This window comes from Zosterops lateralis (genome assembly GCF_965231275.1).
Source record: "Zosterops lateralis genome assembly, chromosome: 1".
NCBI classification, from domain to species: Eukaryota; Metazoa; Chordata; class Aves; order Passeriformes; family Zosteropidae; genus Zosterops; species Zosterops lateralis.
Genome location: NC_139762.1, coordinates 80,610,294 through 80,626,683, shown reverse-complemented (window position 1 = coordinate 80,626,683; position 16,390 = coordinate 80,610,294). Strand labels below are relative to the sequence as shown.

The 16,390-nt window shown below is 38.5% G+C and overlaps 1 protein-coding gene across 2 annotated transcripts in view; it reads right to left on the bottom strand.

Moving 5' to 3' along the window:
• The window catches only part of DAP (death associated protein), a 54,301-nt gene that overhangs the window by 22,920 nt on the left and 14,991 nt on the right, over positions 1–16,390 (bottom strand). The gene's annotated exons all lie outside the window — the stretch shown is intronic.

Below are 16,390 nucleotides of genomic sequence, written 5' to 3'. Positions count from 1 at the left end.
AACTTAACAGAAGACTGGTGAACTTGTGACTCGGCAGCAGCTTAGTCAAATCCCACAAAAATTAACTTGTAAACTGCCTTTTTTTTTTTTTTTTTTTTTTTTTTTTTTTTTTTTCTCCCTTATTAGCCTTTTTACCCTAAAATAAAGCTGTCCAAAGGCTGCCTGGCTGCTGTTTAATCCCATTTTGTGGGAGACCTAGAATCATGGTAAAGGAGCAAAGCCTCTGTCAGAGTTACCACTGTAAAATATAAGTAAAATGACTTTAGAAATCCAGTTCTGAGAGCAGAGAATAGGGAATAATTGATAAAAGTGATACCCCAAAAATAGTTCTGCAACTGCAATACATAAACAAAGGCAAACAAATTTAATTAGATCCTAGGAACTGCTTTTTATTTTAGTGGGCCTGAGATGCTTCATCCCGTCCAAGCTTGGACACAGGAACCTGCAACATCTCATTTAAAAGGAATACTTAATACCTTTCACACCAGAGTTGGCTTTGGCTGAGATGAATTTCATAGCCAAGAAGAAATGCACATTTCATAAATAAGGCTGATATCAAAAATTCAAGTAAAAAGTTTATCTTACTCTAAGACACAGGGCCAATCTTTTTTCCTACTGAAAACATAAAGCTTGTAACAATTTTTTTTCCATTTTTACAGTGATATAGATACATAAACCTTAGGCTTTCTACTTGTCTATGTGCCCAGGTCTATCCATCTAATTAAAAAAAAAAATCCAATGCATATCTAGATGGCTATTCCTGTGTTGTAATTTGACACAATGAAGAATTACTTCATTCATTGTAGACAATTTTAACTATGAAAGCTTCATCCAAGATAATGTCTGTCTCAGTAAGAATGAACTCCTTATCCTGGCAAGAAGTGCTCTCCAAGATGCTGAGCTGTTTGGTTGCAGAAGACTGATAATAATCTCACATGTTCTATATTATCCTCTTTTCAATTAAAAAAAAACAAAAACAAAAACAAAAACAAAAACAAAAACAAAAAAAACAAAAAAAAACAAAAAAAAAAAAAAAAAAAAACCACAAACTCAGCAAAATTACATCTGTTTCTCCCAGGACACCTTAAGATCAGCAAACTGATTAGGTGAGGGTTGTTTTCTGGGATCAACTGGTTCTTGCAATTCAGCTAAGGAAATATAAATGATATAAAGATATATAAATATAAAGATCTTGAAGAGATGTACAGCAGAAATCATGCAGTGGGACTCACATGACATTACTTACTTGAACACCTATACGGAAGTCAGAACATATTATCTCTTAGCTTATTAAAAATTCATCCTGATGCTTCTTGAAACATTCCTTTGGAATTAATAGCTGAACTGAAGCAGTTCCAAACCAGGACTTGACTTCCTCTATAGCAACAAGGCTGTCTACCCTCTGCAGGTAGAAATATCTACTCCATAAAGTACGGATCCTCTGGAAAACAGGGATGTAGCTTAAGTCTTTGAATAACTATCTTAAAGAGAAGATGTGCTGCTCTGCCATACTGAGAGTGTAAGCAACTTTAAGAAGAATGTGGCAATGCCACAGCCTATCAGGGACTCTCAATTGCCACTTGTTTGTCACGAACATTCTCTGTGGCATTCGTCCATGTGGCAAAATATGAGGTGTTGAGGTGACAGCCCCAATAACGAGAACACATTGTTCCAATGATGGGGAACAAGTACAGCAAGATGTACAAGAATCTTCAGGAATGAAACAGAAGCCTGAGTATTTCAAATATATAAAGGTTCACAAGACCAAGAGGTCATCTAAATTTTCAGTTCCGTTAGGAGGTCTAACGAGATACCTGCAAGCAGAAATGCCTTATCTGCAAGCACAGATGGTGTATCTGCTCTGCATGGCTAAAGCAAAGTAAATACAGCTTAACCCACACAAGATTTCTCAAAGTTTCATGAGCCAAATGACACTGTCCTGCAATTTTGGCAGACAGCAATATCCCCAAAAACAACACATAAAACACCAGCTATTCTTTATCACCACTGCTTCTATTTGTTGTCCCTACTATACATTGTTACAAAGGAAAATCCCAGGAGTGCCAAGGGCAGAAAATCGGAGCTTCACAGACCAGGTATGAACAGACACAGACAAAAAAGACACAAGAATGGGATTTGTGAAAAAAGAGGTAAAGACACCTAAAGCTAAAAAGAGAAACCTGATGTAGAGTGATAAGTTATGAAATGTAGACTATAGATGATGAGGCTTATTAAGAGATCAGACTTAATTTTACAACTACTATAACTAATTTCTTGCCTGTATTCCTGGTGAACAGCAAGCTGAACATACACCAGCAGCATTTTCTAGTAGCCTATAAATCTGGCTTCATTTTGTGCTGAGATTAACCTGCTCTGCTGAGTACTCTCTAGACTACACTTGGAATAATGTGTTCAGTTCTGGGCCCCCAAAACATCAGTAAAACAGTGTGAGCTCAGGGAGGGCCATCAGGATGCTCAGGGTGTTGGAACACTTGTCCTCTGAGGAAAGGCTCAGGGAACTCAGATTGTTCAACCTGCAGGAACAAAGACTTTGGGAAAACCTAACAACAGCTTACCAATGCCTGCAATGATGTTACCAAGAAGACAGAGCCAGGCTTTAAACAGTGGTGCATGGCTGCAGGATGAGACAGCAGGGGTAAGCTGAAAAAGGGAGGTTCTATGTGGAAAAACTTGCCATGAGGACAGTGGAGCAGAAGAACAGGTTGCTGTAGGGATTGCACAGCCTCCATCTCGAGATTTACAAGACCCAGCTGAATGAGTATTCATTCTGGTCTGAGCTCTGGTTTTATCCCTGCTTTGAGCCTACACTGGAGATCTCCCAAGGCCCTCTCCAACTTGATTACCTCATGATCCAGAGCCTGGACTGTGTCCTTAGGTGCCATGGTTTGTAAGAAGCTTAGAAATTTAAACCAGGCAATTTGCATCTATCAATTGGTTTGTAACAGTGATCTACTGCAAAAGTTTAGCAAAAGTGCTAATGACTAAATTAAGTTCAAAATGATCCCTTCCCTGCTCTTCATCTCATCAACAACTCTGTCTTCATCTGCCCCCATCCATTTTGGCAACTGGATGAGAGATTTCCAAAGTCTCACCATGGCCTTTGGTGTCAGCACACATCTGAAATCATCTTCAACTAACATGTACGCCCATCTAGCATGTAAGCAGTAGAAAACAAAATTCTGCTAACAGTATATAAATCATTAAAAATGAAAGAAGCTGAGAAATTGAAAGAAAAGTAGCATGAAGGTGTGTCTGAACCAGATGTTACTTATTGGAATTTAGATGATTCTACTCTGTTTGTCCACTAACAAACAGAATTCACAAATTGCACTGAATGCTCAACTCATTTCTCATATGTTACTCTCATATAAACCCTGTCTTTCTCCAGCAAACAAAACAGACCTCTGGTGATCAGAGAGGATTACACAAACTGCTTGATGTAGCTGCTGGAAGGGGTTTAACAAAAAAGCTAGAGAATACTCAAGAAAGAAGACACTTAGAACTAAAAGAGTCTAGTCATTCCCCAGAAAATATCCCAAAGCTATACCTAGCAAATCATATAATCAAACTTTTCACAGATCAAACTTCCTTCGTTTCTTTTCATAGTGTGCAACTTGAGACGTCCAATTCATGGAGGAAAGGCCAATGCAAATAAAGGCAATAGGAGCTATAGCTGGAAAATACCAAGTGCTACATGCAAACTAAGCATTCTAACATGACTACACTTTAGGGTCAAGCTGGCCAGCCCATTAACTATACTCACTGCACTTTAACTTCGAACTTGGCTTCTTCATACTTAAAGAACTTTTTAAAAATGAACCAATTCTGAAAGTATCACTTACAAGCACCATCAAAAAGCCCATAAGGAAATTATTCAGAGACTATTGTGAAAAAAGATTTTTAAAGTGTAATAAATAGGAACTATAGCTACAGGAAATTCAATGGGTATTATAAAAAGTTGGGCAAGCACTTCTTAATGGCATAAATTCTGTGGAATAAAGCAAGTTTTGAAGAAAACCTGGAGAGTTGATCATGCAACTCAAGTCTGTCAGCGAACATATAGATGGAACAGATTTGATCCCAATCCTTAGGTTTGAGGAGATTTGTTTGCTTCTATGAATTGATACTGTTATTTTAAGACAACTTTTGCACATATGGAGCTTTTGATTGGTATCATTTTGGTGTGATAGTCTAATAATTAACAGAAGTTAAATATGAAAGAGTTGTTACTGAATTCTCAAGTCTGAAAGAACTGACAGGTTTTCTGCAGCCCCCATTGCTTTTAAAAGAAAACACCAAAACAAAGGCCAGTGAAGGTTAAGTTGATTTCTTTTTTTTAAGCTTATCTTAGCATACCTTAGTAATATTATTTAGGCTGAAATCTTTCTTGCAGCAGGGTAAGGAAAAGAGAGAAGGCTGTTTTTGTTCTTCTGAAGATCGCTTTCACACAGGGTGCAGGGCTGCACACAGCTCATTAGATGGTAAGCCTGCATGGGACTAAATCTCCAAGTTTGCCTTCAACGAGTGAAATTGGAAAACAGATTTCATCATACTAATCATCACACTGATGAGGGTTAGCTACATAAGACAGAAGGGTAAGTGATAATAGTAATGAGCCCTCTGCGCTGCCTGGCACTGCATGAGGTAAGGACACTGCTAGTATCTTGTGTCCAGTTCCTGGCCACAACGGAGAAGGAGCAGAAGTATTAGAAGCAAATACATTTTTCTGCACTCCCTTCTGTTTCTCAAGTTTAATCCCTTCTGCCATTTTAGTAAATCTTGATTTTGATCTCTTCTTTCCTCTCCTTCTTTCTATCCAGTTCTTTATTAATTTCAGTAGGCCTATCACTCAAGTTTTCTGCCCTAATCTACAGTTCAGGTGTCTCTCTCACACTCAAGACAATCACCTTCCCATTAACTTTTCAGACAATTGCAATCTTTTCTTCCAAGAGTCTCCTATTCCTTGACCCTCCCTTCTTTGTCCTAGAAAGATATTCATCCCCTCAAGATATTTAATTCCTTTCCCTTATTATCTAGCTCTGATAAATTACTGCTTGGAGACATTAGTCACTGCATATTTCTACAGCAAGGATCCTCTGGTGATTTACATCTTGTTGCAGGATCAAAAAGGAACTTCGGAAAACAGAACATTTCCCTGCTGCCACTAACCAGTACCCCTACAGAGATGATAGCAGATTGTAAAAAAGAGAGGAAAAAACCAATTCTTTAAGAAAGAAACAAATGCTTACACATATTAAGGAGTCACCTCAACTTAAAAGCTTTGCTAAAATCTTTCTGGTACTGTTACACAGTTTTGGCCGCTGCACAAGGCAAGAGCCAATAAATGTCAAGTGACTTCTTCAGAAAATCAAAACAACTGCTGGAACAAAGCAAAGAGAAGAAACTGATGGCAGCAGTAAAGACAGCTGCCTACAAAGACAGTACTTAGCCCAGATTCATGCCTGAAGTCCTACCATCCTAACAAACCACTGCCTTTTCTATTTCAAAGCCAGTCTCACAGCAGTATACACCAAGATGCTTTTGATTTTTGAGAGACTACATTCTGTGTCTGCCCAAAAGGTAATGCCTAATTACACTAGTCTGAAGAAGCCATAACAATAAAACTTTGATGATTCATACAATTGGTTCCCAGTTTATCCATGCGATTTGCCAGGCAGTTATTTTCAGTCCTCACTTTGATCAGAGAAAGTGACCTTGCTGCCCATTTTATACCAACTGTAAAATAAGCTTGCAATTAGTTCTCCAAAGTTCAAGTGATTCTAATGAAATCTCTTATGACCAAAAATGCAAATTAATTCTTTAGTTCTACATCTCGGTAGTTTAGGGAATTTGGATTGCTCTCCATCCCAGATATGCTTGAACTGGGAAGAAAAACAGGATAAACATACTAATGTTGCCAGAGCTAGCAATATTTTTATGCCTATGTTAATTAGCAAAGATTACGAAACGAGTACAACAGTTTTAAAAGCATTTGATGAAAAGACCACAAAATATTGCATTATTTCTACAGGAGCAAAACTTATAGGCAGCTGTTCTTAAAAACATGCATGTTTCAGCTCTTCCTTTCTCATTAAGTCAAACAACAGTTAGATAATAGAGCTGAAAACGATTTCTGGTACCAATGTGTTTATCGCGTTTCCCAGCACATCAAGCTGTCAGACAAACAATTAGTTTCATTTCAAATTAAACCTGACAAGCAATCCCTTGGTGACAGAATACACACTAATTTAACTAAAACACATACCTCTTCTCTTTCAAAATACTGCTTCCATCGAGCATACAGCTTTCTTGATACTCTTCCTCTCATTCCACAAATTATTACAGTGAATACTGCAAACCTCTTAGTTATCTTCAGGTGGTAAACAAAACAAAGATTTTTTTTTTTCTGCTCCCTAAAGTAGCACACATGAAATCCAGACTTAGGTGTTGCCACCATTCACTAATGACCCTGCTAATAATGTACAGGAAACAAGACAACTCCTGTATTTCCCTGTTAAATAAGGATGGCAACCCCTCTGAGGAACTGACATTCAATAAGCAAAATACCCTCCACACTTCATTGCTTTTCCTCAGACAGATTCTTCATCTATCCGTGCATGCCCTTACCCTTCTGCAACTGAGGTCTACAAAGTGCCTCCAGGACTGAGGAACAATAGCCAAAGTCACGCAATGGGAACACTTGATTTTTAGCTACCAGAAACCGAAGGACACTGAAGGACAGCTGTCTTCCCACATCAAAGGAAAAGAAATACTCAAAGAAATGCCAGGAAAATCAGCCTTGAAGACTTGGTATTTTTAATTCAGTATCAGTGTTCCCTTTCCTTCACAGCCTCATCTTGCCTCAGGAAGAGGTGTCAGACATACAACAGCAAGCAAACTGCACCAGAATCTGCTTATAAGGAAATTTCTTTCTACTGTATCATATGGAGGCTAGTATTTTTTAACAAAAATGATTTATACATAAACGAGACTATAAACATTGCTACTCCAAGTCTTTTTTTTTTTTAACCTTCTACAGCTCTTGTTTGCAATAACATCAAATCGCTACATCAAACGTGCTCCATTCTTTTTTTGCTTGGTCTTTTAAAAATACAGTAATAAGCTATTCAATGGTCTGAAATTCCCTCCTCCCAAACTATAAAACAACATAGGCACTACCCGTAGACACAGAACCACCAAATGGTTTGGGTTGTAAGGGTTGTTTAATCGTGATCTAGTCAGACTTTCTCTACCACGGGCACAGACATCTTTAAGGTTGCCTTGAGCAGTCTGCTCAAGGTCCCATCCAACCCAATTTTGAGTACTTCCAACAATGGAGCATCCATTTCTTCCCTGGGCAACCTGTCCCAGTGCCTCACGACCCTCGCAGTAAAGAATTTCTTCTTAATATCTGATTCAAACCTATCCTCTTTCAGCTTAAACCACTGCCCCTTGTTATAATTGGTCCTATTAAAAGTCTGTCCCCATCTCTCTTGTAAGATCCCTTTAGAAGATGAAAGACCACAAAGAGGTATCTTGGGAACTTGCTCTTCTCCAGACTTAATAACCACAACTCTCTCAGACTTTCCTCACAGGAGAGGTGCTCCAACCCTCCCACCATTTTTGGGGCCTTCCTCTAGACTGACTCCAATGGGTCCACATCCTTTTTTATCTTGGGAATCGCCGGAGCTGGACACAATAATCCGGGTGGGTGCAGACCAAGGTACAACTTCTCTTCTGGGCTGCACATACACACATTCAGCCTCTCATCCATCAGAATCCCCACAAGTCCTTCTCTGCCAGGCTGCTCTCAATCCATTGATCACACAGCCTGTGTGATGGCAATTGTCCCAACCTAGGGGCAGGACTTCGCACATGGCCATGTTGCACTTCACAATGTCCACACTGGCTCCCCTCTCCAGCCTGTCAAGTCTGCCAATCAACCTTAACTCAGTCCTTCTGCTCACTCAGGCAGGAAGTGCCAAATTATCTGGCAAAGCTGATTTTTTTTTTAAGAGACTTGCAGTATTGTCAGACAGATTTTCATAACCTCATCACAACACTCCTGCAGCATGTTTCATTGAGGAAACTCAAGTTCAGCAGCTGTGTTTATTGTATTGTAACAAAGAACAAAACTATACAGGACTTGCATTTAAAACCCGAAACTCCACAACTCATTAATGAACTTCAATAAGACCCAGCAGAGATCTCAGGAGAGCAGTGGCACAGATGCAGAAGATTACTTCATAAATATTTTAAGGACCTGTACACTGGATACTGCTTCTCAGTGGGCCCTGACAGAGCATACAGCACCACCTGCACTAGGGGTCAAAAATCCTATGTTTAAAGGCAGGTTAAAAAAAGAAGAAAGTTTTTAAAGCTGGTGCCTCCACAGCTCTGCTTACCCTAGGAGTGTAACAGCAACCTGACTACCTTGCAGGGTTCCTCAATAATATCTTGTCTCGTCTCAGCTGGCCTGAGTACAACACAGCCTGCAGTCTTTAAAATGAGCCTTAGTCCCTGAAGAATTTTTCCATATATTACCCAGAGCAGGAAACAGATACCCATAGATAACAGCTCAAGTAGCCTCTAGGGCAAATACCCATTTGCCTGCAATTTCTCTTGGATGATCACCGACAGGTGGGAACACAATCCAACAGTTTTCACAACCAATTTTTTTTTGCAGAGATTGCTTACAGAAATGAACACTTATGCTGCTTCATTTTTTACTATGACAAGATCATAAATTTACAGTTTTGTAGTTTCTAACTCACAATTGGGCTCATATAAAGCAAATCATTCAGCTCCACAGAAACGTGAGAGAAGTAGTCAACTTTGTCGCCTCACAATTTTCTTTTCTCTTCAAGAAGGTATTTCAAATTGGAGACAGAGAGTTTGCAGTATAGTCTGCAAACCCAAAACCACTACAAACTTGTTCCCAGCTAAGCTGAAAAGTAAGCACAGAGCTCAAATGCTCTGTAGATAACCTCAGGCAACAGATTATTCCTCCTAGCTGGTGGAAGTAGGGGAAATAGGTTATTTCTCACTCTGGCTGGAGCCTAGACTTGAGTCATTTTATCTGTTACCCAGCACAAAACTGTTAGCCCATGGCCAGGGCCTGCAACAGCCGCAGAGCTCCCAGCACAGAGAAGACGTTTAACTGTTCTAGTGTTTCACCTCACTGACAGTACGCTGTCCCCACCTCCACCCTTCTGTCTCTCCCTACCACTATGCCAGAGACAGGAATCTAGTCAAGATGCAAAGGTGCCACATGAATATTTCAGACAGTAACAAGACTGCCAGCTGCCTGGAAGCGTTTCAATCTGCAAAGCAAAGCAGGGATGACAGTCCAACTGAAGGGATTTTCATCTGTTCTTCATGTTATGTGGTATTGGATCATAAAAACACTTCCCTATCCATAACTTCTGGATTAAGACAAGGGGACATTAGCAAAACCAAAATAATGCAGGTGTTTGCTTATGGTGAACCTCATAGGAAAGAGCTCCAAACCAGGGTCATCCAAGGATGGAAGTAAACAGGAAGGACAGGTCCTTCTTGAGGTCAGACCAACCTTCCAGCTTCAAGTTGGGTTTACACAGGGATCTTGTTCCCAAAATGCAGTACCACCCACAGCCCAGGCACCAATGCCACATACCAGCCTAGCTGACAGCCCCTCGGTTAAATGCCCTACCAGTGGTGAGGAATTCCAGAATGGCATCAAACTCTGCAAAAAAGAAGGTTTGGATTACAAAGGCCACTGAAAAATTAATAGAAAATTTTTTGGTGAGAGCTGCTATAAATAGGGATACAAGAGGCTTCATGCTTTCAGAAGGTTCCTCTTGCCTCAGGAAAAGCTGCTGTTGCTCTAGTTTGAAGAGATTTACTTTTGAACACTGCTAAAGTGTCTCTGGTCCCAGCTACTGCGTGGGCACGTGACAGACGTCAGTTCTGATCATCTCTGGCTTGCCTGTAATTACTAGTCAATATTTATGCTGCCAACACCACTCCCACCAAATGTGAACTCTTCCAGGACATTGTATCTAAAAGAACATGCTCTAGAAATGAAACATTTCAAGATGCTTAGCAGCAGATGGACCACAGACTTGCATCCTAAATGAAAAGTATCACACCAGGGCTGCAGGGGCAGGTGGGTGAAGAGAAGTTCATTACTGAATATGAAAATTCATGGAAATCAAGTACTACACACTGAATTAAAGCAACTCAACTCTGCATAAAGATTTTCCAGGCTTCTTCCCATAAAGCAATATCTCCTATCTTCCAATGGTTTACTTTAAGGAAGTGAAAGTAAGAGATGTATGTACAGAATCAAATTAACCTCTTACATCAAAATCATCCATATCTTGATATTCATCCAAAGATTAATTGATCTCTCTAGAATTTATTTGCAGAGACTGTGCTAGTTAGACTAGCATGTGGACTTAAACTGAAATTTTTCATCTATATTTACCAGGTTGTTTTCTCAATTTTCATCTGGAAAAACACAGACATTTCTCCACAAAAATCTCTGCCAAGTTTGTGGTAAAACTCTTTTTTTTTTCTGAGAACACTTACATTTCCTTCCTTTTCCATATTTCGAAAGCTGAAACATGACTTTTAGATGGATTTTTCCCCTCCTCTTTTAGTCAAGCTTATTTTGGCAGATCATGAATCACCAACTAACACTGCAACTCTTACCTTCCTTCATCTTACGAAAGAAAAAAATCAAACTGAAACATATATAAATTGAGGTTCTTCTTCCCTCTTTGCTCTTCATTCTTTTCTTGTATCTGCTAGAAAAGCTCAGTGCATATTTACATAAATGACTATAGTCTGAAGAAATCAGAGAAGAATTATTCATATTGAATTTATGCCACATATTAAAGACAACAGATACAAATCTAAGGAAAGCCTAGGAGAATCAAGGTGCTAATTTGGCACTCTTATGCCAAAACTGAACTCCTGGAAGCACTTCTTGGCAAAGAAATCTTAAAAACCAAACCAAAACAAATAAACATATGTGCCTTGAATTCATCCTCCCCCAAACTAATTCTCAGAATCTAGCCAGGAGACATTTTCTGAGATACTGTAAACAGTATCAGTGTTATGTCTGAGCAATTAGCTTTACATTTTTTTCTACCCTTTTCGCCTAGGGAATCTTGTGAGATTAAAGGTATTAATAATAACGCGTGCAGTAGTGGTGAATCCAGAGAGCAACACTGATTTTGACTTGTTCCATGAATTTGCTATAGAACCCAGAGACACAGTGCACACAACATAGGATACAGAGACCCAATCCTCATGTAAGGCTATGGAAGCAGGCCTGTCACCACTTGAGACTCTAGCCTACTGATCCTACTTCCTAAGGAAAGTAGGAAGCAGGTTATTAGAATAATTTAGTTTTAAAATGTCTTCCTAGAAGGTGCTTCCAATTTTTCAAGTCCCTAAAAACCCAATGCAAATGTTTTGCAGCCTAATGCAGCAGTACTGAGTTGCCTCTGTAAACAACTAATACCATCACAGCTACTGAAAAGAAACTCCGAAACACTATTCTTACTCAGTTTCACTACATAAAACTTTCATGAGATCACCATTTCTTCCCAACACATCTCTCTATTGAAATAGTAACTGATTTTAACATTAACTCAGCCTACAAGCAGTTGGACAGTGTTGGACACATACTCCTCTCGCTGCCTCTCAGGGGGCAGCAGTGAACACTCAGGGCAGGAGACGAAGATGGAGTAGGCAGAAATGTGCTCCTGACAACACTCTCCAGAAATCTGCTGCTCAGGAACTTCCCAAGCCAGAGGCTGTGTCCTTGTATTGTCCTATAGTACCAAATAATTCCGTGAATTTTGTAATCCAAAACTTCTTTTCACAGACTTTACTGATGCGCTTCTGGAGTTCCTCACCATTGGTGTGGCATTTAACTCAGCAAAACAGCTACTTACCATCAAGAGATTTGAAGTTTACTTCCAAGGTCACTGACAACAATCAACTCTTTTACTGTTGCATAGATCAAGTTACATGTCCACCATTCCCATAAACACAGCTTTTGTTTATTCATTTAAATCCTAATGCAGGACTGTTTGCCCAGAAGCTTGGCTCAGCACTGCCTTCTCTACTGAAAGGTGAGACATGCTATGGCATCTCACGGCTGTAAATACTCCCTGAAATTACAGCAGACCAAACATCAACTGCAAGGATTCAGTAACTCCAGTGTCAGCAAACATCACTAAAAAGACTATGAAAACCCAAGGAGATGTCTGATGGAAATTTTGCTGCTTGGTTCTTCACACAGACACTTTGTCCCATTTGATGATAGTATTTTTCACCACATTTTGTAGTAACATAATTAAGTCCAAATAAAAACAAATGAATGCCACTTATCTCACAGAAGCTATTTATCTGCCAATGTTTCTCTCAAGTATGTACATAAAAATAGCTTAGAAAAACAAACAAATAAAGACTTCATTTTTTTCATCAGTATGAATACTAATATAGATTCAGCAGATGAACCCATTACTTAATTCCTTTGTTTGCATATTTTTGCATGCTACCTAGAGAATGTAATAGTACTAGGAAACCTTGGCTGAGGATTTTCTAGAGAAAATGAGTGTTTTTTGAAAGTAAAGTTACAGTAAATTACCTCAAAATAGAGGTTATATTTTTTGGCTAAATATTTAATAGGACTGGTATTAAAATCTGAATGAATGATCAAGTGAAGAAAAAACCTTCAGTCTATTTGGTATGCACAGAACTCCAAAAAATGCAAACAAGGCTCCTCAGTAAATAAACTGAGTTACCATGGGATATGGCAGAAGACACTCTCGAGAATCACAAACTGAAAATAGAGCAGAGGAATAAATCAAATATCATAATGATGGAGGTTAACAGCAGGATCCTGCAAGAAACTTGAAAAGAGGTCTAAATAGATGACAATATATGCTAATGCCAGTGAATTATTCAGGATAAAAAAAGCCTGAATGTAAACAGTCACAAGAGACCTCAGAGGACTGACAAAACAATAAAGGGAAAGAAAAAGGATGGTGCCATGATAAATGCCATAAACACGGACTGGGAAAGATAATCCTAACTGTACCAACATGATGATAGCCTCTACCATAGTTATTACACTCAATAACAAATGGTGGCAACACTAGGAAAAAGATTTTTGCAATCAGCAGCTTAATACCTAGAAGGCACTTAAAAAGACAACTGGAACACAAGAACAATTAAGAGAAGGAAAAGAAGCAGAAAAATAGAACTATATCAGTGCATAAGTCTGGGGCAGGCTTTTACCCTCCACACTGCAATTCTAGTTATGTCTCCAAAAACCCAAACAAAAAGATAAAAGAGAACTCAAGAAAAATACACAATGAAGAGGAGAATGTAAAACAAATACAATTATTCACTATTTCTTAGTACATATGACTTGAGGGACACAGGAAAAAGTTACCAGGCATGCAGAAAGAAAAACATTTTGCAGCACACATTACTTGGACTATTATGCTTCCTTTTCAGGAAGGTGATCACCCAGGTGAGAAATGTACATAGGGTTGAAAGAAGGATATAGAAATATGAACTAGGTTAAATGGCAGTAATTTGATTAGCAAGTTTCTAAGCAGTAATTTTGACTGCTGGATGCTGGGGGAGTTCTTCAGGCTCATTGTACACAAATTCTTCTTGTACACTGCCCCGAAGGACCATCTGCTGAGGAATGCTGCACAGGCAGAGTTTTGTGCTGGCCCTGCAGAGACATCTATACTCTTCAAAACAGAAGAGAAAGAAAGAGATTATAATAAGGATATAACTCCCTCTTTCCTTCATTGTATTATTACTTATTTATTGTTTTAGAGGATGTGGGAACAGGCAGGGAGAAGTATGAAACATCCTGTGTATTAAAAAGCCGTTATATAAAAAACCTACAGAAATTTTTGAAAAGGTGGAAAGGAAGACAAAATCTGGTGCATTAACTGTGAGCAGTTATCTTCCCTTTCCTCCTCCTATGGCACAGGACAACAATGTGCCTTAACTTGGTAATTTTCTCTTCTCAATAAAAGCTCTTAAAACCTGACAGAATTATCAAAGTAAAAAAAAAAAAAAAACCCCAAAACTTCTAGCCTACTCGGTGTGCAGAGATTTCCAAAAATGCCTGTAGAACCTCTCATGAAACTTTTTAAAATTATTAGATTGAGTTAGCTTGGGATAAAGCAGAGAAAAATTGGAATAGTTAAATATAGAAATGACACGTAAATGGTTTTAAAACGTGACTACTACCTATCCCTCTTAGAACTACACAGCTCCTAAACAGAAGATTTATTTCTCAGTGAGACACAGGAAATTTTTATAAAACAGCCAAGTCCTCATCATCAGACCAGCTAATCTGTTAGCTCTGCACAGGAGGATGAGAGGTAGACAGGTCTCTCAACATTAAAACTCTTCTCAGGATAGAAAGAGAGACAGAGAGAGAAAAAAAGTGATTTTAGGAAAATACAACAGGTTGAGAATAACCAGTGATCACTAACTAACACAGAAATAATTTCAAGGGTAGGACACAACACAAAATATTATCTTGAACTAGGAAACAAAATGTCATAGAGATCTTCCAAAGAACAGCAGAAGGAATAAATAATACATTATCAGCAGGAATTCAAATTTTCTCTAACTGTGATTTTTTATAAGATATGAAGGAAAAATGCAATATTATGCTTCAAAGCCATATACAGGTGGACCAAACCAGAGAAGGAACCAAGACAACCAGTGTTATCAGCCAGAAAGTTTATGCTTGGAGAAAACAGCAGAACACAAAACTCCACTCCTCAGAAGCTGATTTTTGTTCTGGCCTTTTTTTTCCTATTGTAAACTTGAACAGGAATAAAATCTTTTAAACACACCAGCAGAAACAGAATCATGTAATCTCTGAAAACAGGAAATTAATTCTACAGCAGTTTTCAAAGCAATAAATAAGAATGCTGAATTTCATTTACTCAAAAGCCTTCTAAATAGCCTTATGTGGAAGAATTTGTGGTAATTCTATTAGTGTCACTGTTGATATAAAACAGCACACACATGGCTCAATACACTTTTCCTCTAGAATCACTGGGTAGCATGATACCAGAAACAAATGAAGAATCACAGAAGTGAAAAATACTCAGTTCGATTTACTAAAATTTCATTCCATCACCTCCCATACAAAAGCAACATTTTAACAAACAAGCCAAATAGGGTTATCCATTAACTGGTTGATTAATTCCTTAGTGCTCCACAAAGTCAAAACATTAATACATTGCATGCAAAAGAAATTGCTTATTAGCAACAAAAACATGTTGCACATGAACATATATATTAATAAGCTACATGGAAAAATAAAAGATTTCAACAAAAATTAAAATTTAGCAATAGCAGCTTTCATAAGTAGCATAATGCAAAGTATTCTTGATCATCTTAGCAACCATTAAACAGTAAACACAGTTTACCACTGCATGTTGTAAACACCCATGAGGTTGCAGTCTCAGGAGTGACCATCAGTGCTGGAATGCAGTCAAGCTTATTAGCAACATTCAAGGTGTACAACTATGCACAATAGTGAGTAATGAGATTCTGCTTATTGAATTATTTTGCACATTTTTGGTAGTTCCAAATACTCTCAAAAGAGACATTCAACTTAAACTGTTCTAGCAAAAAATCCAGCCTAAACTCTTCCATTCCACTGTAACACCCCGAACTCCGGATTAATTTATTTATTTAAAGTAAAAAAGAAGGCTTTCAAATAGGGTTTGGAAAACAATGGGCAAACACTCAGCACTCAAAGTACCTGCATCTCAATGACTGTTTGATTCAGCACCACAGTGTGAGCTAGATCAAGCCAGCCATAACTGAGAGCCAGTCTAGTATTTAATTGCTTCCTAACAAGTTGGGAAAAAAAAAAAAAAAAGATTAATGAAAAAAATTTATTTCAAGATTATTGGGAAAAAGAACTAACCACTTTGGTTTTACCCAGCAGCAACAAAGCCAGCCCCAGGTACCAGCATGGTACCAGCCCCAGGCATTACATATATTCTAAGGAATAAGTCCCAGAAAAACTGATATTCACCAGAACGAAGATTTGTGTCAACGTTGCTAAAGTACTTTTTACTAGTTGCCACCTATTTAACACGATGTGTCTGATCAAGATGTGGCTCTGATTAAAATGTTACACTAATATCAGAAGGCAGTAAGCCTACAGCAGTGAACACTCCCCCAACAAGCAATGTACTGCAGTGAACAGGTCTATGAGCTGCCACCGCAGACTAAATAAAGCTCTAATGATGACAATGTAACAAATGCTTTCAGTGTTGTTCTTATCTATCTCCCATGTATCTCTTGCTTC